We start from the raw sequence: 25,495 nt of genomic DNA on the forward strand, positions 1-25,495 counted from the left end.
AAGAGTGAAAACGTGCCCGTGACACATGGCGGGGGAGGGAGAATGTTCTGAGCAAAGGAGACAACACGTGAAAGGGGGCGGGGGCATTACGGGGAAGGTTTTGCTGGCTCAAGGAGATGAAGGTGTGGCCGAAGTGTAGTGTGTGAGGTGGAAGGTGAGGTAGAAGGACATGACATTGGAGAGGTAGACAGAGATCTGGTCATGTAGGACTGTGTAAGCCATGGGAATGGGTTTACATTCCACTCAGAACATACAGGAAGCCTCAGCACCTGGGTGGTTCAGTCGGTTAAGTGTCTGACGTTGGCTCAGGTCACGATCTCACCGCTCATGGGTTCTGTGCTGACAGCTCGGAGCCTGGAGCCTGCTTCGGATTCTGTGTCTCCCTGTCTCTCTGTCCCTCCCCCGCTCACACTTGGTCTCTCTCTCTCAAAAATAAATAAACATTAAAAAAAGTTTTAAAATATATGGGAAACCATTGTACAATTAAAAAAATTTTTTTATGTTTTTATTTTTTGAGAAGGGCGGGGAGGGAAGGGCAGAGAGAGAATCCCAAACAGGCTCAATGCTGTCAGCGCAGGAGCTGAGGCAGAGCTGATCCTGTGAACCATGAGATCGTGACCTGAGCCAAAACCAAGAGTTGGATGCTTAACCGACTGAGCCCCCCAGGCACCACCCTCGCTGTCCCCTCCCGCATTGTACAATTTTAAACAGAAGGGCAACAGTGTTCAGTTTATATCTAGGAAGGACAACTGACTGCTGGGAAGAAGAAGTCAGAGGGAGGCCAGGGTATATGATGGAGACCATTGGGGCAGTAATTGCTGGGTCTGGGCAGGAGACGGTCACTTGACCAGTGGGATGACCAATAAACTGATACGACGTGCTTTGGCTCCCGAAGGAAAACATACAGTAGGAGTCACTGAGGTGTTAGATGGGCAGAGGTCGGGGGAGGTGAGGGAAAGAAGGAATTAAGAATGAGCTGCAGGTTTCACGCATCACAGAGTTTGTGGAGTGTCATTCATGAAATGGGAAGCCTAAAGAATAGCAGTTTGAAGAGAGTGTAGGGGTCAATCAGGATTTCCATTTTGAGGTGTGTATGAGCCATTCGACGTCCGGACTTCACATATGCCTGTTACCTGATGCTTGTTTCTGTGAACACGCGGGATGTATGAACACTCTTCAAGAGAGGGGGGGTTGGGGCAAGAAGGAATGCAGGAGAGGCAGCTCTTCACCTCAGTAGACTTGCTGTTGAGATGCCCCAGTGTGATTTGGGGCTGTACACAAGATGTGAAACCTGATATTTGTGAAGAATACTCTAGGCCCTGATTATACCCTGTGGATGAGTCGCGGGGAGAAGGAGGGTCGCTAAAGGGAATGGGTGTCTGGACTTCCAATCATTCTCAGAAGGCAGTGTGAAGGCAGAACATGAGGACTTGGTGATGCCTCTCTCAAGTAATAGTGTCTTGTCAATCTAAATGTTCCATCGGCCACGAAAACCAGAGAATAGTTCTCAGCTCCATTCTTGAAATGCTACCAGACAACAGAGCTCTACAGATAATTCTGGAGTAGGTATTGTTCTTATGCCGGGGACATATGCATATAAATACCAACCTATAGATATATGGTTCATTGGAAATCAACTCGGGTATTTCAATGTATTTTAAAAACAGTATCTATCCTAAGTGGCTACTTAGTATACACTCAGTAAACTTTCACCACATCCGCCAAATTGGGGAAAGTAATTTTTCTTGAATTAGTAAAAAGCTAAAACACAGAGACTTTAATCACTTTTGCAATCTACAACTCCAAGCAAATATTTCACTGCTGGCTACATATCTCAGCAAAACTGTCAACATCCTTTACTGAACAAATAAACATTACATAAAAGAAAACAGCAACAAAAATGGTAGCTAACTTCTCACAAGTAACAACTTCTCACCAGAAAACGATAATACATTTTTACAGTGCCAAAAAAAGAAGGCAAACAGATAAACAAAAACCCATGTTGGTTTAAAATGATATACCCAAAGAAAATATCTATCAAAAATAAGCAATAGAGCCACCACAATCTAAATTGTGTGATACTGGTATAAAGACATACAGACGAATAGAATAAAAGAGCCCAGAAATCAATATTCACATATAGGTCAAATTGTTTTCAACAAGGGTGCCAAGACCATTCGGTGTGGAAAGGGCAGTCTTTTCAACAAATGATGCTAGGAAAACTGGATAGCCACATGATGAGGTTGGATCCTTACCTCACACCATATACAAAAACTAACTCATAATGGATCAAAGACCTAAATGTAAGAACTAAAAGCTATGAACTCTTACAAGAAAATAGGAGAAAGCTTTATGACATTGGATTAGCAATAATTTCTGGGATATGATGCCAAAGTACAAGCAGCAAAAGTGAAAATGCGTAAATTGAACTACATCAAAATTTAAAACTTCTGTGCATCAAAGGACACAAGCAACAGAGTTAAAAAAACAGCTTACCAAATGAGATAAAATATTTGCAAAGCATATATCTGATAAAGGCTTAATATCCAGAATATACAAAGAACTTCTACAACTTACCAACAACAAAAAGCAACCCAAATTAAAAATGAGCAAGAAATTGAATAGACATTTTTCCAAAGAAGATATACATGTGGCAAACAAACCCATGAAAAGATGTTCAACATCGCTCATCATTGGGGAAATACAAATCAAAACCACACAATGAGATATCACTTCATGCTCATTAGGATGGCTGCCAAACAAACCACCAAAAAAGAGAAAATAACCAAACCATGAGTGTTAGCAAGGATGTGGAAAATTTGGAACCGCTGTGCACTAATGGTGGGAATGAAATTCAAGGCAACTGCTATGAAAAAGGGTATGGCAGCTCCTCAAAAAATAAAAAAAATGGAATTACCACATGATCTGGCCATTCCACTTCTGGGTATAGACTCAAAAGTATTGAAGGCAGGGTCTGAAAAACATATTTGTACACCTATGCGCACAGCAGCATCGTTTACAATAGCCAGAAGGCGGAAGCAATACGAGAATCTATCAACTGATAAATGGATAAGCAAAACGTGGTGGAATATTATTTAACCTTAAAAGGACAGAAATGTGGACACATGCTGCAATTTGGATTAACCTGGCAGGCATTATGCAAAGTGGAATAAGAAAGTCACAGAAAGACAGATGCTACATGATTCCATTCATTTGGGGTGCCTAAAGTAATCAAATTCATAGAGACAGAAAGCAGAATGGTGGTTGCCAGGGGCTAGGAGGAGGGGGATGGGGAAATTAATGAATGCAGGGTTTCGGTTTTGCAAGATGAAAAGATATTTGGAGATGGATTGCCTAACAATGTGAATATAGTTCCCAACACCGAACTGTACATTTAAAAATGGGTAAGATGGTAAATTTTACGTTACGTGTATTTTACCACAATAAAAAAAGAAAGCAATATGATATTTTTAGAGTTTAAAAGGCCGAGAGATTTTGTTTCTAACATAACTCCACCATGAAAATACTGAAGGAATTTCTTCCGGCTAAAGGGAAAAGCCATCCGAATGCAACTTGGATTCACGTGAAGAAATCAAGAGCGCAAGAAATGGTAACTTTGTTAGAACTATTTTTTTTTGTCTTCTCTTAATTTCTTTAAGAGATAACTGAACTATTTAACACAAAAAGAGTAACAGCATCCTGTTGGTTTTATAGAGAAGTAAAATGTAAAACAACAGGACATTAAAAAATGGGGGTAAATGAGTTATATTCTTTTGAGGCTTTTATACATGAAGCAGTATAATATTAATTCAGGGCGGGTTGTATTTAAAGAAGCCTAATGAAACTTTCAGGGCAATGACTAAAAAAATAAAGTGAAGAGGTACAGGTGATGTGCCAATAGACGAGAAAAAAAACACACAACATGACAGAATACACAATCCAAAAGAAGGGAGGAAAATAAGAAAACAAGAAATAATGCTTTCTGATAAATGGAAAACAAATAGCAAAGTGGCAGTCTTAAATATGGGGCATTTCATAAATATGAAAGATCGATTCATCGAGAAGAGATAACAACGTTAATGATACATGCAGCTATTAACAGAGCTTCAAGATACATGAAGCAAAAAATGGCAGAGACAAAAACAGGAATATACTAATCCAGAAATACAGGTTGATATTTTAACACTCTCCTTCAATTGTTGAAAGAACAAATGCCCATTACTATCAATCAATTTGGCCTAATTGACAGCTATGGAATATTTATGTTTTGCAAGTGCACATTGAACATTGTCTAATATAGATCCTTTGCTGAGCTGTTAAAAAGTCAATAAATCCAAAATAATTAAAGTATACAAACTATGTTCTCTGGCCATAATGTAGAAAAGTGGAAATCAATAACAAATAGATATTTGGAGGATCTCTAAATATTTGAAAATTAAAATGTGATATGCAGCTAAAGCAGTGAAATAGAAAATAGAGAAACAACAGAGAAACAATTACACAAAAAGATGGTTCTTTAAAAAGGCCAACAAAACTGATACACTCAAGCTGGATCGATCAAAAAAAGAGAGAGAAGGGGCGCCTGGGTGGCTCAGTCGGTTGAGTGTCCGACTTCAGCTCAGGTCACGATCTCGCGGTCCGTGAGTTTGAGCCCCGCGTCAGGCTCTGGGCTGATGGCTCAGAGCCTGGAGCCTGCTTCCGATTCTGTGTCTCCCTCTCTCTCTGCCCCTCCCCCGTTCATGCTCTGTCTTTCTCTGTCTCAAAAATAAATAAATGTTAAAAAAAAATTTTAAAAAAAAGAGAGAGAAGACACAAATTATCAACATGAAGTGTACAGAAAAGAAACTCCTACAGACAATACAGGCATTAAAAGGAAATAAGATAACATTATAAACAAGTTTAGTCCGACAAATTCTACAACCTAGATAAAACGGACAAATTCTTTGAAGTACACTAAGTATCAATACTGACTCATGAAGAAATAAAAAGCCTGACTAGCCCATTAACCTTCTACAAAGAAAACTCCATATCTAGATCCTAACAAGTGTCTATGGAAGAAAGTAGTATATCTCTCTTACAAATCTTTCCCAGAAAATAGAAAAGTATTAAATACTTCTACACTCATTTTATGAGGGCAATGTCACCATGTTATAAAAACTAGACAAAACTATAACAAAGAAAGAAAACGACAGACATACAGTCCCTATGATCATAAATGCAAACATCCTTAATCCGATATTAGCACATCAATTTCCAGAAATATATGAAAAGAATACTATTATCATGACAAATGGGGATTTATTCCAGGAATGCCAGATTGGTTTGCCATTTAACAATTTACCCATGCAAGGTATCATAGTAACAGAATAAAGGAGAATTGCGACCATATGATCGCATTAATAGATGTAGCAAAATTAGTTGAGAAAATTCAATACCTATTCATGATAAAAAGTAAACAAACTAAAGATAGAAACTTCATCATTCTGATACGGGGGAAAAGCTTACACTTCATCATTCTGAGATGGAGAAAAGCTTACAGTTACCCCATCAAACTTAATGACAGAAGCCTGAATACTTTCTTCTTACAATTGAGAACAAGGTTAAAACGTCTCCTCTCCCAGTTTCTATTCAACAGTGTACTGGATGCCCTAGCCAATGCAATACAGAAAGAAAAAAAAATAAAAAGCAATACGTTTGAAAAGAAAAATTTTAAACCCTCTCTATTCACAGATAATGTCAATATGTACATAGAAAATTCTATGAAATTTTATTAAAAACACCAGAACTGGGGCGCCTGGGTGGCTCAGTCAGTTGGGCGTCCAACTTCGGCTCAGGTCATGATCTCGCAGTCCGTGAGTTCGAGCCCCGCGTCGAGCTCTGTGCTGACAGCTCAGAGCCTGGAGCCTGTTTCCGATTCTGTGTCTCCCTCTCTCTCTCTGACCCTCCCCCGTTCATGCTCTGTCTCTCTCTGTCTCAAAAATAAATAAACGTTAAAAAAAAAATTAAAAATACCAGAACTAATAAGAGGATTTAGAAAAGTCACAAGATATTTAGTCAGCACACAAAACATAATTTTCGTCCTATATTCTAGCAGCAAACAAAATTTTGAAAACAATGCCATTTATTTTGGCATCAAAAAAAATAAAATACTTGGCATATAAATTTAACAAAAATATGAGCAAGACCAGAACCCGGTAAACCACAGCACATTGCAGAGAGAAATTTTTCAAGAACTAGCAAGCGGAGACATATACTCATGGCTTCAAAGTCTCAATATTGTTAAGATATCTATTCTTCCCAAATTGATTGACACATTTAATATTACTCCTATCAAAATCCTAGTAGAGTTTTTGTAGAACTTGACAAGCCTAATCTAAAATTTATACAAAAATGCTAAGGACCTAGAATTGGTCCTTGAATATTGGCCTATTGAATATTGTTTCAAAAAGCAATTTTGAAAAATCAGAACAAAGGTAGAGAATTTACAACAATGGATTTTCAAGACTTGTAATCAAAACCATACACCAACTCTGGTCTAAGGAGAGACCAATAGGTCAATGGCATACAAGAGAGCCTCAAAATATTATACACATATATATATTGTCAGTTGGCTTTGACAATGGTACTGGAGGAATTCTATAAGTAAAGGTTAGTCTCTTAATTTTTTTAAATGTTTATTTATTTTTTGAGAGAGAGAGAGAGAGACAGAGTGAGTAGGGGAGGGGCAGAGAGAGAGGGAGACACAGAATCTGAAGCAGGCTCCAGGCTCTGAGCTGTCTGCACAGAGCCCGACATGGGGCTTGAACTCACTAACAGTGAGATCATGACCTGAGCCAAAGTCAGATGATTAACCACTGAGCCACCCAGGTGCCCCAGGTAAGGCTAGTCTTTTTAACAAAATGTACTGAAAAACCTTGCTATTCATACAGGGAGAAAAAATAAATCCTGACTTCTATTTCACATTAGGCACAAAAACTAATTTGCAATGGATTATAGACCAAAATGTCAGAGCTAAAACTTTTTTTTTTTTAATTCTAGGAGAAAGCAGGAAAACATAATGTTAAGCAAAGATTTCTCAGATAAGACACAAATATATAAACCATAGAAGAAAAAAGAGTGATAGGTTAGACAGAAACTAGAATTTAAAACTTTTGCCCTTCTAAATGCATGATTAAGAAGAAAAAATCCAAGGGATGCCTGGGCAGCTTAGTTGGTTAAGCATCTGACTCTTTTTGTGTTGTTGTTTTTTTAAATATAATTTATTGTCAAATTGACTTACATACCACACCCAGTGCTCATCCCAACAAGGGCCCTCCTCAATGCCCATCACCCATTTTCCCTCTCCCCCAACCCCTGTCCCCGTAACTATTTTTTTCCCCTTCCCTTCCCCCATGGTCTTCTGTTAAGTTTCTCAATATCCACATATGAGGGAAAACATATGATATCTGTCCTTCTCTATTTCACTCAGCCTAATACCTTCCAGTTCCATCCATGTTGCTGCCAATGGCATGATTTCATTCTTTCTCATAAGAATCTGACTCTTGATCTCAGCTCAGGTGTTGATGTCAGGGTTGTGAGTTCGAGTCCCACATTGGGCTCCACATTGGGCAGTCCCACATTGGGCATGGAGCCTACTTAAAAATTATATAAATAAATAAAAATCCAAGCCATAGGCTGGGGAGAATGTATTGCAAAACGTGTATCTGATGAAGGCCTTGTATTCAGAACATGTAAACAACTCTTACAACTCAACAATAAGAAGATAACCTACTTTTTTATTAAGGGAGAGAAGATTTGACGAACACTCCACCAAAGAAGATGGACAAATATAAAATAAGCAAATGAAAAGATAAATATCACTGGAGGAAATACAAATTAAAACCATAATGAGATACTTGTGAATATCTGCCGGAATGGCTAACCTTAAAACAACTGGCCATACAAGTGTCGACAAGTGTGGGGAGGAACTTGAACCTTCATACATCGCTACAGGGAATGCCAATGATACAATCACTTTTGAAAACAGTTCGGTGGTTTCTTACAAAGTTAAACATGCACTTAACATTGTTCTCTAAATTCTACAATTGGGCAGTTACCCAAGAAAAATGAACACATGTCTACAACAACACGTGGAATGAATATTGATAGAAGCCTTACTCGTAATTGCCAAAAAGTAGGAGCAACTCCAATGTCTAGCAACAAGGAATGAGTAGGGGCACCCGGGTGGCTCAGTCGGTTAAGCGACCGACTTCAGCTCAGGTCATGATCTCACGGTTCATGGGTTCGGGCCCCGCATCGGGCTCTGTGCTGACAGCTCGGAGCCTGGAGCCTGCTCCGGATTCTGCATCTCCCTCTCTCTCTCTCTGCCCCTCTCTGCCTCATGCTCTGTCTGTCTCTCTCAAAAATAAATAAATACTTTAAAAAAATTTTTAAAGCTCAAATGCATTATAGAGAACAAAAGAAGTGAGCCACAGACTTAAAATATACCATCTGGTCTTATTTTATGAAATCCTTGGACAGGCGAAATTAAGGTAGCGACAAGAAGCTGATCAGTGGTTGCCTCGTACCAAAAATGGGGAGCATTTACTGCAAGGGAAACAGCAGAACTTTGAGATGATGGAAATATTCTGCACCTTGATTGGATAGTGGCTACACAGATGTATACATCTGAAACACATGGAACTAAAATAGGGGCATTTTATTAAAGGTAAATTGTACCTCAATAAGGTGGCATTAAAAAGAGGAAAAAAATACACATTGAGGTATTGCTGCACATGTGCCCGAATGGCTAAAATTAAAAACACCGACAATACCAAGTGTTACCAAGTGTGGAAGCAACTGAACTCTCATCCACTGCCGATGAGTGTGTAAACCGATAAAATCGTTCCGGGAAACTCTTTGGCGCTCATCATATGTGTAACCTTTGACGCACAGAAATTCCTTTTCTAAATAAATACCTAACATGGGGCGCCTGGGTGGCTCAGTCGGTTGAGCGTCCGACTTCGCTCAGGTCACGATCTCACGGTCCGTGAGTTCGAGCCCCGCATCAGGCTCTGTGCTGACAGCTCAGAGCCTGGAGCCTGCTTCAGATTCTGTGTCTCCCTCTCTCTCTGGCCCTCCCCCCATTCATGCTCTGTCTCTCTCTGTCTCAAAAATAAATAAATGTTAAAAAAAAAATTTAAAAATAAATAAATAAATAAATAAATAAATAAATAAATACCTAACAGACACGTGTACGTGCATGCACCAAAAGAACGCTCAGAGCAGCCATAGCTAAAAACTGGAAACAACCTGTTTTACCTTAACTAGCAGAATGATTAGTGCTATAGTCATACGATGGACTACTATATAGCAGTGAAAAGGAATGAACTGCTCTGATAAGCAGGAAACATGAGCGAGTCTCCCAAACTTTATGTTAAGGGAGATAAGGCAGATACAAAGGTCTGCATGTTGTATGATGCCATTTATATAAAATACTAAATGTGTAAGATTCACCCAGGACATCGGAAATCAGAATAGCCGTTCTCTTTGGGAAAAAAAAAGAAAGGGACAACAGCCAGAATGGGGCACGAAAGGAGCTTCTAGGAAGCTGACAATTTCTATCTCATGACCCAGGTTGTTACTGGAGCGTGTTCACTTCACGATGACTCATCGTGCCTTTTTCTGCGTGTATTCTATATTCACTTATACGAAAAGATATTTTAAAGGGATTTATGAATAAATGGAAGCCAAGGAAGTAGAAGGAGTATAGACCTCTTTGTCAACAAGTTCACTGCTGAAAGGAAGAATGCAAAGAATGAAGAAGCTTGGGGTGTAGTTAAGATTGCCGAGAGATATTTTTGGATTAAAGGGATTTGAGTGTGCCCTTATTTTGATTGTTTTAAAGCCAGTGAAGGGAAAACATGAATGCTACAGGAAATAAATGGTTACAATGAGGAAGCACTGCTTTAAAAAGTTTCTGAGGGAGGGACTTCTGAGAGAGCAAAGGGGGTACATATGAGGACGCGTTCATCTTTTACAAGAATGACTTTTCCCCCTCGGAGTCTCAAAAAAAGTTAAAGATGGGGACCTACAAAAGGATAGAGGAAGCGTGGGAAGTTCGGGGAATGAAGCGGAGGGGGGTTGCATCTGATAACAGAGCAAAATCTTATGCTGAGACGTTGTGAATCAGGCTTAGGGTCTTAAGAAAAAAGCAATCAAAGTGGACACATTCACCACCGGAAACGCGAAGAGATAAATGAAAGGAAAACTGAGCCATATTGGGGGTTCAGCTAAATTTAGAAACGACACACTTCTGGTTGTGCTAATTGGCACACTCCCAGGAGAGCTCGACGTTACTGGTTTAGGAAACGTGTTATTCCTCCTTCCGATGATGTTCTCCCGTCTCACGGTCCATCCCAGTCAGCCTCCTGCGAGGTAGGCCCTACCAGAGACAACCCGCACCACCAGCTTCCCAGCGGGGTCTCTGTCTCCCGTCTCTCCCTTCCATACTTGTCTTCTTAGTATGAACGCTTAGACCTCTGCAGGCCCATATTCAAAACCCTTCGATGCCTCTGAGTGTTGGATGCCAGTTAAACTAAACGGCCTTGTTAGCTAAACCCACCTTACATTTCAGACCATGATGGAATCCAGACACATGGCACCTTCATGGACCAGACACTCGCCCAACAGCTTTCTCGTGACACCACCAAGCCTGGACCCAGCCATGTCCAAACTCAAAATAGCTGACACTGATTACCCATGAGGTGTGACATTGTTCTAAGCACGTGGCGTAGGTTAGCCTATTCAATTCTCATAACAACTTCTGGGGAGGCTCTACTTTATTCGCTTGCTAGCAGGGAAAATGAGATCCAGAGAAGCCAAGAAAATTGCCCCACTCAGCGTTAATGAGTGAGGGCACAAGGATTTAAAACCCAGGCTAGTGGGCACCAAAACCATGCACGTAACCCCTACACCAGGAACAGGCACTTGCGTGGCTTGTCAACCCCCGTGTCTGGGTCTGCCTCTCCAAGTCAAAATCTTGGCTCTACAGCCCACCTTTATTCAGCATGGCCCAAGAGTATGTTGGGGTTTTTTTCTGGCTCTGGAAGCTACCTGCCATCTTGAAGCAACACTCGTCTCTTCCCCCAGCTCTTTGTTGGGGTTCAACCCCCAGCCGCATCCCTTTTCTGTGATGTCTCTCAATTATGTGTCCACATTTCTGTTCTCCATACTCAATGGTGAGAAATGAGGGCTACTTTTTTTTTTTTTTTTTTTTCAATGTTTATTTATTTTTGGGACAGAGACAGACAGAGCATGAACGGGGGAGGGGCAGAGAGAGAGGGAGACACAGAATCGGAAACAGGCTCCAGGCTCCGAGCCATCAGCCCAGAGCCCGACGCGGGGCTCGAACTCCCGGACCGCGAGATCGTGACCTGGCTGAAGTCGGACGCTTAACCGACTGCGCCACCCAAGCGCCCCGAGGGCTACTTTTTAAATGCTGATGATAAGTATTAGGAAAGAAAGAGGATTGTAGGGGGAAAGCCCATCCTCGTAACAAGTGTCTCCCTAAAAGATTATTTTCATCTTTCCCTATACTTTATAGTTCCAGTTCCAACACAAAACTATTTTTTTTTTAATTTTTTTAACATTTATTTATTTTTGAGAGAGTGAGACAGAGCACAAGCAGGGGAGCGGCAGAGAGACCGGGAGACACAGAATCCGAAGCGGGCTCCGGGCTCTGAGCTGTCAGCACAGAGCCCGACGCAGGGCTCCAACTCATGAACCATGAGATCATGACCTGAGCCGAAGTCGGCCACGTAACCCACTGAGCCACCCAGGCACCCCCAAACTATCTTTATTTTATTAATATCTTATCTTACCAACCTGTTCTGTCGGGTTGATTCTCATTTGCAAAAAGACTCGTTCTTTTATTCCTTAACTTTTCTTAAGAAAATCATGGTTGGAAAAAAGAAACGTTCAAAGAATCGGTTTCCCTTCCTCAGGAAGTTTGTTTCCCCTTTCCAAACTAAACTGTAACCTCATCTCCCCTGCCCCCACCATGAGATTTTATCCAGAATCTTTTTTTTTTTTTTTTTAGCAAGCTAGAGGTTCCAACAACCTTTGCTGAGACACTCTTAAGATTCCACCGTAGATATAAATCCTTATCAGTTTGAATGTGTTTATCACGTCGCATAGTCAAAGATAAATGCTGGTATTCTACAGACTAAAATCCTGCAGCCCTTGAAAGTTTTTCAGGCACAGCTCTGTCCCTCAAGACAGAGCGAAAGGGCTTGTCCTGAACAGCACGAAACCTCCACCTTCCCACGCTTCGCTGTGAAAGCCCTGTGGTAAAAACGTGGTACATTATCCTTAAAACGAATTTCTCTCTGACTCCAGTGACACTAAAAGGCAGTGCGAACAATGGTGTTGGCCTCGCTCCAGTGTTTCTGGACATTGCTTCTTAACATAAAGTGAGTTCACAAAGGCTGGGGTTTCATTTCTGAGGAGAGCAGATACTTTAAACACTGTATAGTTTTGTGCCTACACATGCAAAGTAAAGCAGAGAATTGGGGCAATTATCCTTGTAATTCAAGTGCACCCTTTCCTCCCCACATGCATATTTTGGCTTCAATTATCTGAATGTTTCAGACCAAAAAATGTCTCCCCCCCCCTTGGATAATTGTTTCCTTTCTCTGTTTTGTGTCTATAAATTCAAAGTATTCCCTGGTCTGTATCTAGAGATGAGAGAAACTTGTCCAAATAAATTATCTCAGAATCGACACTTCTCTTTTTTTCTAATGGAGAGCCATGTGGCACCTCAACTAGGGTTCAGCCGGCAAAGAAAGAGTTTGCCTGTGAGGTTGGAGTCCCACTCAGGCGGGGACATCCTGTCCCTCACCCTCTAGCCCCAAGGAGCAGGGAGGATGATAGTGACCCTGCCACCCGGGATCTGACAGAAGCTGTCATCCAGTAGACAGGAACGCAATTCACCCGTGGCCTGCGTGTTATCATCAGACGTATTGACAGGCACGGGGGCTGAGGAGGGAGGCAAAGTCTTATATGCCAGCAGGTGAAAGGCTGGAAGGTTCCTTCTCCTTGCATCCAGCTGGGGTGGAGACAGCTGCGGCCCTGTTGATGGGCATGAGTCTTTTTCAGGCGCGGACAGGAAGTTCCTAGACACCTCGTAGAGTCCTTCTGGGGGCTTCAGGATGCTGGGGGTGGGGGGGGAGGGAGAAGGAAGGGAACGGGGGGTGGGGGGGAGGGGTGATCGCTCACAGGATGGGACTCAAAATCATGGTCTGACTCGGTATGTGGGAGCACCCGTACCGTGGGGTTAACTGGCGACCCCAGGACCTGGATGAATCACCCGTCCTAATGCGGTCACAGTAGTTTCAGGGAAAAAGTCGCTGTGCTCTGGTAGGTGAGCCAAGCAATCCTATCCTGTTGTGTGGCCCGTCCTTTCCGCAGGGCCAACGAAAGGGATGTGCCGCTTTCTTTCAAACCCGTAGACGGGGATGACGACTTTGTTTCAGGAACCCTTAACGGACTGTAACTGACTATAACTATAAACAACAACAACAACAACACGTGTTTAAACTTCCTAGGACGTTCGTCCTCAGATTACACACCAGAATCTCCGACGATGACTGATTTTGAGTGTCACCACACGGAGAAGCGCAACTCCAAACGTCCTCACGTAACTGAAGGAGGAACCTGTACGGTTTTTATTGTATCGTGGCTACCACTCCAAGGTTGCAGACTACGGGAGACTCTAAAATGTTCTTGTGTCCCTTGGTGTGGAGCAGCAGACAAGGGGTTGATCCCAAATAACTGTAGAGTGAGTGAGTGTGGGTGTATTCTGCTCGGAAGTCAGTTCCTTTGTAAGCCAGCCGGTAATGAGAACAAGATGCCCCGTTTCTGGAAAGGGGGAATCTACGGGGCCATGGAACCAGGAGATGTCAAGAGGCAGGATTCATGAAAGCTGTGAAGAATGAGGTGGCTGGTGGGAGCCGTTTGAGACGAACGGCCCAGATAAGTAGCCCGTTACCGAGTTCGGGGAAATGTCAGTAAACCAGGTGGCCACAAGGATGAAAGAAAAATTGTTTCGTGAGGCTAAGGTTTTTGTTTTCTGGTCAGAATTCAATATTTCTTTATGTCCGTTTACCTGAAAAGGAACACTTAGTTACCTGGGATATTTTAGCATAATTTATTATTAAACATCAGGAGGAGGCCAGAAACACAAGGCCCGTAGGGAATGAGCCTTGCTTAGAGCCTGAATGGTTCAGGCGGGTGGTCAACAGCATTAGCCACTTGCTGGAGGCCTGTAGTCATTCTTTCCTTCCTCTGTGGACGTCTTTAGGGGTCCCAAAACCTCTCCCTTGCCGAAACTTAACCCCTGTGTACCTACCTACTACCCAGCCCCTGTCATTTTCCCATTAAAATCTTCAAGCCTATATCCGTCCACTCGGTCCTCTCTTCAACACCTGAAATTTTCACCTCCACCTCCAGATGAGATCATGCCTTTCAAAGTCCGCCATGACCCCCTCTCTCTCATGTTCCTCTCCACTTGTCCTTCCTCCTCCTTTCTCTCTATCTCCCCCACCTGCCCCCCACCCCCACCCCCTGCTCTCTCCCCTACCCTCTCTCCCAAATTCAAATGCCGTGCACCGGTCAATGTCTCCTTCTTGTCAGCCCTTTGAGCTTGGACACTTTCGACCACGAGATCCTTTTAAAAATAGTTCCTTTGGGGGGCGCCTGGGTGGCGCAGTCGGTTAAGCGTCCGATTTCAGCCAGGTCACGATCTCGCGGTCCGTGAGTTCGAGCCCCGCGTCAGGCTCTGGGCTGATGGCTCGGAGCCTAGAGCCTGTTTCCGATTCTGTGTCTCCCTCTCTCTCTGCCCCTCCCCCATTCATGCTCTGTCTCTCTCTGTCCCAAAAATAAATTAAAAAAAAAAAATAGTTCCTTTGGGGCGACTGGGTGGCTCAATCGGTTGAGCATCCAACTCTTGATATCAGCTCAGATCGTGATCTCCAGGTTCGTGGGATTGAGACCCGCATCGGGCCCTGCCCTGAGCGTGGAGCCTGCTTGGGATTCTCTCTCTCTCTCTCTCTCTCTCTCTCTGCCTCTTTTCTCTTTCTATCTCTCCACCCCAAAAATAAACAATAAAAAAAATAATTCCTTTGACTTCTAAGTTCTTAGATGTCACTTTTGCATTTCCCTTCTTCCTCCCACCCCTTACCTGCGAGCACGTTCCACTCTACCGTGTAGACACTAATTCCCCTCGCCAGCTTCTTCCCAAGACTTTTCATTCAACTCTCTAGCTCCATCAAAGTCCTCACCTTCAATATTGAGCCCTTACATGCCTACTACAGTCCGTCCAACCCACTCAGCTGCTGTTGGGTACCTGTCTCATGAGTCCTACTGCCTACAAGATAGCTCGCACTATTTTTCCTGATGACCTGGGAAGCCAAAAATGCCCAAACTTGCCATCTCCCCTCCTAAAACTACCTGCCCTTCTCGGCGGCTCCATTTCCGGTACCCAATCATCCTGCCTCCTGTCTTTGAAGCTAAAAGCCCTGACATGTGACTCTTTCCTATTCCCCAGTCTGCATACCCAAGCTGTCATGTTTCCCTCTTCAACTGGGCTCTTCATCCAGTCTTTCCTCGCTCCCGCTCCCCAGCTGCCATTTGCTTTTGGTTGCTTTCCTCTTTGACAATTATTTCTATGTCTGCTCCTTCTACCCGACCCTACGGCCCTTGATCTTCATCCCTCTGGCATCAATGCAGTAAGTTCGAGTGGCTACTGCAAGCTGTAACCTCTGCATGGGGACTCGCAAGTCTCCCTGCAGGATGCCGCCACAGTAGCCTGTGTTTGAACCCCAACTGTAACCCTCACAGATCCTTTGCTGCCCTTCCGTAAGAGCTGTAGATCCTTCTTCGGCCATGTCCCTGATATTTGCCTCTTCCTTCGCTTCCCTGCTGCTACCCCCTGAGTTCAGGCCCACTCTACGCTCACCCGGACAGCGGCAAAACTCCCCAACCAGTCTTCGTCCAGCTGCCTTTTTCTATCCACCGTCCTCCCCTTCCTCCTCCTCCTCCTTGCTATGGTGCTCTGTGTCCCTGTTTACTGAAGGCTTCCATATATATTCCTGTCATGTCAGCCTCATAATAACCTTTCGCAGCACAGAGAGAAGAGTTGCAGATAAAGAAACTGAAGTTTCGGACAGTTCAGTGGCAGTCCAAGATTTCAGGGCTAGTAGCTGGTGGGGCAGGACCCATGTCCCTCAAGTCCCAGGATCTGAGCCCCGCGTTCGCTTACAACAATCGTAAGCTAAACAACAATCACGTCACTTATCCCCTTAAACCTTCCAATGGACCCACTTAGAGCTTCCAATCTCCTCACTGTCTACAAAATAGAGTCTAATGTCATTAGCCTGGCTCTCGAGGTGGAACCACCATGGCCTGGTTCCAGATTACTTTTCCAGCTTTATTTCCTGAAGAAATTAATTCCTTACACAATTCCTTATCTGGACACCAGACTCCAGGAAAAGAGACCCCATGCAACTCTTAGCTCATCTCCTAGCTTCAGCCCATTTTATGTTTTTACCCCCCCTCAGTAGCTAGGGTCATCTTTTAGAAACGTGAGATGTCACTCGGGGCGCCTGGGTGGCGCAGTCGGTTAAGCGTCCGACTTCAGCCAGGTCACGATCTCGCGGTCCGGGAGTTCGAGCCCCGCGTCGGGCTCTGGGCTGATGGCTCAGAGCCTGGAGCCTGTTTCCGATTCTGTGTCTCCCTCTCTCTCTGCCCCTCCCCCGTTCATGCTCTGTCTCTCTCTGTCCCCAAAATAAATAAACGTTGAAACGTGAGATGTCACTGCACTCAGAATAAAATACTGGAGTACGTGGTGTGCAAACATCACGTGATCTGGCCCCAAGACTCTCTCTAGCCTCACATCCTGTAATTCACCTCCTCCAGCGCTTGCCCCATCGGGTCACCTGTGCTCCTCCGACGCGCCCGGTATGTTTCGTCTGCAGGCCCTTGGTTCCTGCTGCTCCCTGGATGGGGTGCTTCGGTCACTGAAATCTGCAAGGCGCCTCTCTCACGCCCGTCGGGTTTTCGCTTGTCAGAGGGATTCCGCGCCCGCGCCTCCTTTAAAAGAACATTTCCCTTGTCACTCCCCACCCGTTACCCGGCCATAGTTTCCTTTTCGGTGCCTCACACCACCTGGTGTTACGGTCGCATTTGCTGAGTGTCTTTCTCCTGCCACTGAAGGGGCGCTCAGTGAGAGTGGGGACTTAGTATGCTTAGTTTACTCTCTCATCCCCAACACCTCGAACCGTGCCTGGTACAGAGTAAATGGTCAGTAAGCATTTGTCAGATCAACCAACAAATGAGAGTGAGGCTGCTCATCACTTATTGTCTCTGCATTCTCACTCATGCTGCTCTTTCTGCCTAGAATTTGTGGAGCATCGACTTTGCGCCGGGGGCTGCACAGGAATCAATGCCGTGTCTCAGTCCCAGGACCCGACGTCACACTTCCCGAGCGTCCTTGGTCACTTGCCTGCAGGTGGGCTCACTGTCCTCTATGCTGCAATAGCAGTGTCTTTGTGTCACTTTTATGACCTTCATCGTGTCCTAGCTGCGTTGTGGTTACTTATGCGTGTATCCCGGGGGCCGATCAGACTGCACTCTCCCAGGGGCAGAGACCTCCTTGTATCTGTAACAGCACCTGGCACCCGTCTAAACACATCATAATTGTATAAGTAGAGTAGTCTTTATATATATATATAAGAGCACGATTGCACATGCGGTTAAATACATGCATAGGAAAGTAAATCCAGAGGAAGACTAGGATAGGTAGGGTAGGCATCAGACCATAAATAACAGAGGGAAGAGAGACATGTGGAGGGAAAAACCAAGAGAAGCAAAGAGTACACCCCTTTCTTTGGGTTCAACCCTCTCCTTGAGAAAATGCCCTGGGGAGTGTGATCGGTTAATTTCAGATGACGTCGCCCGCAGTCTGTTCATTCCGGCCCCGATGGCAGGTGGAAGGTGGGGAAGCTCAGGTAAGGGCTGATAGCGATCGGTCTTTCGTGGGAGGAGCCCGCTGGGCAAATGTCCACGACTGTCAGCACTTTTCCCCGCTGGCCGGCCAACATTGTTCTGACTGACCTGTGCGCCGCCAGAAAGTTCAGCGACCCTCGGCAGGCAGGGGTCACAGGTCCGTTTCCCCGGCGTCACGGGGCGGGGGTGGGGTGGGGGCCTCTCCGGCTGCGCGCTGTCAGCAGCGTCAGCCGGCGGGAGCAGGGCAGGGGAGCAGCGGCCACAGGGCAGTCCAGACCCTCTGCGGCAGCCCTGCGTGGTGGCCTCTGAGCTGAAAACCTCAGAGGAGGAGGCAGGAGCAGAGGCAGAGGCCTCTCCGCGGGGCAGCGGCAGCAGCAGCAGCGCGGGTCCGGCTTCCCCCGCGAGGGGGCTGATCGGGGCGGCTGTGCTGTAGGTCAAGTCCTCGGAGAGCCGGCTGCAGCCTGGGTCTGAAGGCAGATCAGACCAGGAGAGCACAGCGGGGGCCCGCCCTGCTCAGCCTGTCGGGGAGGGGCGCGTCATCGCCACAGCTGTGCTGGCCTTGTCCCCTGCGGGCCAATGCCAGTGCCGCTCTGTAGTCACCTCAGGCTCACGCGCACCCCTCTCCTGTCCACCTTTATCCCAGCACCTCCCACGGCCAATAGGCACTACATGCAGCATCTCCAAAACTTCAAGGCTCCCACGAGAGCCCCGTACCCCAGTTTTCCCATCTGCAAAATGGGTAAGATAATGTATCCCCGACCCACGCCTCGAACGAAATACTTACAAAACATTTCCCGGTAAACTGCCATTCTTGGGATGCTGATGTTAGCCTCCCCTTAGGATATAAAAACAGGAGTTACTTAAAACTGAAATGCGGTCACACTCATTTTATTTCAAATCACCTTCGGTGGGTGCGGGAACTGGGGCTTGCCAAGCAGACCTGAGACCAAGGGTGACTTTTACGACAGCAGAGTTGCAGGCCGCAGGGGTGACTCAGTGCTAGCAGGAATCATTCCAGCCCAGCTCTATACCTCCCACCCCGAAACCTGGCATGCGTGCCCTCTCTCTAGCCAGCACCTGATTCCTAAAACGCCACCTTCACTTCATATAAGGCAAAAGTTCCAGGCTAAAATGAGAAACTTCGTTATATCATTAGCATGACTGAACCCTAGCTCTTTACTAAGAATAGCTTCCTAGAGAGTGACACAAATGAAAAACAACTGTTTGTGCCTTTGACATAGAAGAGGGAGCTGTTTAAAAATGGTTGTGAAAACAACAACAACAAAGAAAAGAGATTTACTAGGCACTGCTTTTGTCCCCAAAGAGTTTCTAAAATTCTGAGAGGGCAGATAGATGCCGATACACTGATTCCAGAATCAGGGCTCTGCCCTGTGAGGGCATCCCTGGCTGGACGCCCAGGGGGAGCACTTTACCTGGCCGGCCAAGTAGACAGCAGAGGTCCTGGGCAGCTCAGGGGGCAGGGGGACGAGATTTGGAGTCAGCCCAAAGATAGGCAAAGCAGATTGTCGGGCAAAATGACAGGGGCTGAATTTGGCCTGCTCATACTACATCAGAAAGAAGTAGGAGATACGATCTCATATTTATTGTGTCCTAGTCCAATAAAACAGCTACCGTTTATTGAATACTTACTCCATGCCAAGTGCCATTCTAAGCACTTCACCCTTAAGCCTTTGCAGCAACTCAGTGAGGAAGGTCTACTTAGTGTCCCCATTTCACAATAAGGAAATCGAGGCCCAGAGTTGTTAAATTAGCTGCCGCAGAGCCCCCAGCCATTAGGAGACAGAACCGGGATTTGAACCCAGGCACTTGGACTTCAGGGTGCCCTCTCTTAGCCAGATGCCTGCCTACCACATGCACACACACACACACACACACACACACACAGGTACATGCACACACAGGCACATGCACACACAGGTACGTGCACACACATACAGAAACACGTGCGCCAACACAAACAACAGGGAGCGGAGAACTTGCTGTGTTTCATCCCCCCCCCCCCCCCCCCCCAGTGATCACACAGGTAAGTTACTGATGGCCGCTTGTGTGACTGGCTTGCTCCCCTCTGTTATTTTACCCTGCCCTCTTCCCTCCTCCACTGGAAAGGTGGGCTCCCCTCCAGCGTCTTGTCCGGGCCCCTTGTGTCCGTGCAGAATGAGTCTTCCTCTCAGTGTTGGGACGTGGAATTTGCAAAGCGGTCAGGCTCACGTGTCCCAAGAATGGCTCAAGAGGCAGAACCGTGAGTTTGGGAGGGTAGGGTTGCTGTCCTCACCCGTCCATGTTGGTAATTATCTGAACGTCCAAACCACGAGCTCCAAGAGAATGGGGACAATTCCTCGAGCATGTTTCTTTCTCTAACTCCCAGAATAAGCACTGGCATATGGGAAGGAAGGAGAAGTGGAATGTGTAACTCAAACACCACCCTGCCTTCGTGGGGCACATAGTCTCTCTGCATTTCTTTCATTTTTATTTTTATTATTTTTAGGGAGAGAAAGCAAGCAAGAGCAGGGGAGAGGGGCAGAGAGAGAGAGAGAGGGAGAGAGAGAATCTCAAGCAGACTCCATGCTCAGCACAAAGCCTGATCCCGACACCCTGGGGTCATGACATGAGCCGAAACCAAGAGTCGATGTGCAACTGAGCCACCCAGGCGCCCCTTCTCTCCGCATGTCTAAGCGTATATAGGGAAGCTTCAAACGATGACATGGGTAGGAAGAGAGAGAAACGCCACCCGGTTGGGCAGATTCAGAAACACCGGATGAAAACTCTGGTATTGGAGATGGGTCTTGAAGGACAGGTAGGACTTCAGCAGGAAGAAGAGGCGTGAACAAGACATGCTCCAGGAAAGCGTGGGAATATTCAGGAAACAGGAGGTGGTTTCCTTTGGCCGGAGCACAGGGGACATATAATAGAGCAGTAGAAGCCAGAGTGAGGGCGGCGCCCGGACCCGGCTGACGAGGACGTGAGCACCCCCAGCAGCGCCGGGCTGGATGGCGCAGCAGGAAGGCCAAGGTGAAAGGGACTGGCTGCCTTCCACACAGTCCCGCTTCCATTTCTCCACTGGGTTCCGAGAATCGGTTCCTCTGCACTAAGTAGATGGAGGGACTTTCCTGGCCTCCTATCTGTGCTGGCAACCAGACTTCATGGAGCCTGCAACAATGCTTTTCTATTTAGAACCAGAAATCAGGCTTGGGGACGTCATTCCCCGTAGGTGGGGAAGGGAACGGATTGTTACTTGTGGAGAGACTCTATGGGGGATGTAACGATTCTATCAAACTCCAATAGACTGCTTTCTTTTATTAGTGACAATTAATGACACAAACCTTTGGTCAAAAAGCATATCTTCCACTCCCCAAATTTGAATTATTCAATGGACTCGTAAGTGGAGAAAGCTGAAGTTTAAGAACAATCGGCAAGCCTACAGAAGTGTCTATGAATAAGGCACATGAGTAAAACATATTCTCCAAGTAAAATGTTATGAGGCTGACAAGGCTAAAGTCCCCTTTGATCAGCCTCTGCCCCAACCTTGTTTCTCCATCCATCCTCCCCCATTCTGCTGCTGAGTCGACCATTACATGCTGCCATATATATATTGATAGATAGATAGATCTCCAGAACTTTTTCCTGTGTATTTGCATATTTAGAAGACTGATACTCATGTTTAGTGTTCATACACCTCAATGTATTGCTTGCGTAGTTTCAAAATTAACTTTAAAAGGGTTGAAGGCAGAAAGTCAACAGAACACAGCGCACGCCCGCAGTGGAAACTTATATTCTATAAATAAAGCATTTGTCCACTTGACACTTGGATTTTCCTTTCATGCTCAGGAAGATGTGGAAAAATAAAGTTGATCTGGTGTTTTCCTGCTTGGATTTCTTACCCCCTTTGGGAAATCTCTGCCGTATGCCCCACCCCACGCGACCATTAGCGCACCTAACAAGCATTAGCAGAGGAAGAAACTCGCATGGGACCGTCACTCATTCTGCTCACAGGGAGGTGGAGGAACCCCCACCTGCTGCAGGGACACTGGCAGCTGCGGGCCCCCCGACACTTGCACCCCCCACTTCGATAAGGAAAACCTATCTCAGCCCAGGGGTGCAGGAGTTCATCTCCACGGCTCGCTTAGATCTCTGGTTCGAGAGTGATATGGTGTAAGTTCTTTTGCTTTCTTTTCATTCAAAATCTATTTTTTTATTTTGATTTTTTAAATTTCTTTATTGAGAGAAAGAGAGAGAAAGAGAGCATGAGCAGGGGAGAGGGACAGAGAGAGAGAGAGAGAGAATCCCTGATAGGCTCCACTCTCAGTTTGGAGCCAAGAGTGGGGCTCAACCCCACAACCCTGGGATCATGACTTGAGCAGAAATCAAGAGTTGGCTGCTCGACTGACTATGCCACCCAGGTGCCCCCAAATCTCTTCTTATACCGGGAGACACAGGGTTCAAATCCTTGCAGATAGAGGCCTTCCGTCCAGAAAATTAACAGGAAAAGTCAGATAACTCATAGATTGGATACAGTTAGCTGAATGACTAATAAATTTAACAATGAAGATTTCTTCACTTGGATGATGAAGCACAGCATTTTGACACTTTTGCGTTCTTGTGCCCTTCCTGTCACTACCAAAAGTGTTAACTCACGCAGCATAAAACTAGGAAAGTTAGGGGGCGCCTGGGTGGCGCAGTCGGTTAAGCGTCCGACTTCAGCCAGGTCACGATCTCGCGGTCTGTGAGTTCGAGCCCCGCGTCGGGCTCTGGGCTGATGGCTCGGAGCCTGGAGCCTGTTTCTGATTCTGTGTCTCCCTCTCTCTCTGCCCCTCCCCCGTTCATGCTCTGTCTCTCTCTGTCCCAAAAATAAATAAACGTTGAAAAAAAAATTAAAAAAAAAAAAACTAGGAAAGTTAGCACGAATTTTCACACCACCCGTTGTCAGCGATCAGCTCTCACTCTGGATGAATTAACTACGGATCCTTGGTTGGCTCTCCGGAAGTGACATGGCTCATTTCACCTGTGATGATTTCCTTACAAGTCAAGCTGAGGGTACCACATCCTCCCCTGACGATATCTGTCTTCCTCCTTATCTCTCTGTGGCGCTCAGGGTCCACACTGGGTATTATCAAAGAATTACAAAGACTTCTTCTGCTTTCACTGTAAAGGCAATTGATAAATTGCTTTGGGGTCAGGTTTTATGAAGAGGGTAAGATCCTCTGATGGATTTCAGGCACGTCTTTACCACCACATGAGGCCACTCACTTGAGGTCACTAAATGGATATTCTCATAGCTCAGGGATATGGATAGGACAGGTGCACCCGATGTTTTTCTTCCACCATCTCTTTTTAAAGGATTTCCACCGAAATCTGGAAGTCTTAGCTGCTGAGATTTGCTGTATGAAGGGAAAGTGCTGTTGAGTTTCAAACTTCCTCAAAAATTCTATTTCTGATGTGACCTTATTTCTTTTTCATGTTTATTTATTTTTGAGAGCGAGAGAGAGAGGGAGAGAGAACGCGAACAAGGGAGGGGCATAGAGAGAGGAAGACACAGAATCCGAAGCCGGCTCCAGGCTCTGAGCTGTCAGCGCAGAGCCCGAGGCGGGGCTCGAACTCACAAACTGTGAGATCGTGACCTGAGCCGAAGTCAGATGCTTAACCGACTGAGCCACCCAGGCGCCCCTCTGACATGACCTTATAATCCTTGAGAGCGATCTTCCCTCTCGCCTCTCTTGTGCTATGGAGCAGTGCGTCTCTGCTAATCCCCGAACATGGTTCCCCATCAGTATATAAACCGTGCCTGATGATAGTGTCCCAACAGCAGCACCTTCTTGTGATGTCAGGCGGCCCTTTGCCTCCTCCAGCTGCCCTCTTGCACGTGAGTGGTGACACAGAGATGCAGATCTTGGAATCTGAGGTCCCATCTGATACGGCAGCATTAGGAAAACATATGTTAAAAGAGGGAGCATTGTGCTGTTCTGCAATAACATTGCCTGTTACGCCAGCCTCGTACATTACCGCGTGTTGATTACACTCAACTGTCTAAGTTGTGCCGGATTTTTAAATCTTCATGTTATAATCTTCAGGATTTATACTAAAATAGTTCTTTCCAGGGGACCGTAAGCCTGATGAGTGAAAGGAAGGGGTCTGTGGTCCCCTTTGTCGTGCCTCAGTATGGCAAGCACATTCAACGTTTGCCTCGGAGCATCTTAGAAGGCGCGGTGCCGCAGTGCCCCGTGAACACTGCCCTTGCCCGGGGCTTCTCCAGCTCCTTCCTGGGCAGAACACCGCTCTGGCCCTCCACCCTAGCCTCCTGCCCAGCTGAGGGGACGAAAGGGCACCCTGTTCCCAGCAGCTTACCCTAAGTGCCGCCTCACGGCCCCTCCTTGGCGTCTACCGCCGGGGGCGACGGGGATCGTGGTGTCTCTACTCCCCAAAGGCTGGCAGGGCCACATCCCGTCAGGAGCTGGCTCTCAACCAAGCCCCACCCAAGAGTCACTGGGATTACATCCCTCCTTCGGCTGGTGTGGTTTCCTCTTCTGAAGAAAAGCCCTTTCGGTCAGTCCAGTCTGCCTTCTACCAGGAGGCTACGGCGTATGACATCAGAGTGCGTACGAGTGCAGAGCACATAAGTCACAGGCATCAGAGCACATCGGTCAGACAGAACTGTACTCAAATCTGAGCCCAGCGCCTTCCAGCTGGGGGGCCCTGGGAAAACTCCCAACCCCTCTAGGGCTCCATTTCTTTATCAGAGAAGTGAAAGTGATGACGATGTGTTACCTTTTTCATGGGCTGCTTTGTTATTCTAATGGAATAATACAAGCTACGTGCCTAGCAGTGATGCCCGGCACCATAGAGATCTCGCAGTAAACAGCAGCCATTATTAAATGTCTTTTCCACCTCCCACATTCTTTTATATATTCTGTAGCACAGAGAATGTATTTTTGTCCTTTCTAAATTTTTTTTTAATGTTCATTTACTTTGAAAGAGAGAGAGAGAGAGAATCTAGAGAGAGAATGAGTGGGGGAGGGGCAGAGAGAGGGAGAGGGAGAATCCCAAGCAGGCTCCCGGCTCTCAGCACAGAGCCCGATGCGGGGTTCGATCTCACACACCGGAAGGCCATGACCTGAGCTGAAATCAAGAGTGGGACGCTTGAGCCACCCAGGCGCCCCGGTCCTTTTTTAATTATTAAAAAATACAAGACAACAGGACGTTAGAACTCATGTTAGCCATCCAGACGCCAAATGGACCTCAGTTGAATCAATCAATCGCGTGCATCCCATTGATGGAGAAAGCAGTAAACTAAGGAAAATAGCCTATCAGAGATGTGGAGATATTTTAAAGTGACTTCTGTGATGAGGCCTGAATGTCAGGTCAGTCACCCCTCGGCACGGTCATCCCTGGCGTTACACAGTTCAGAATAAATACTCAGAAAGGCAACTCCGAGCTC

At 45.8% G+C, this 25,495-nt stretch overlaps 1 long non-coding RNA gene across 1 annotated transcript in view; it reads right to left on the bottom strand.

The window, feature by feature from the left end:
* LOC123385576 overlaps positions 1–18,239 on the bottom strand; it is a 32,916-nt gene extending 14,677 nt beyond the window's left edge. Inside the window, exons 1-2 of the long non-coding RNA XR_006598396.1 lie at positions 18,154–18,239; positions 16,977–17,130 (exon numbers count right to left, since the gene is read on the bottom strand). This is a non-coding gene — a long non-coding RNA (uncharacterized LOC123385576). The remainder of the gene's footprint in view (positions 1–16,976; positions 17,131–18,153) is intronic.
* Positions 18,240–25,495: the final 7,256 nt, after the last annotated feature.

The sequence above is a fragment of the Felis catus genome, chromosome B2 (assembly GCF_018350175.1).
Source record: "Felis catus isolate Fca126 chromosome B2, F.catus_Fca126_mat1.0, whole genome shotgun sequence".
In the NCBI taxonomy this organism is placed as follows: Eukaryota; Metazoa; Chordata; class Mammalia; order Carnivora; family Felidae; genus Felis; species Felis catus.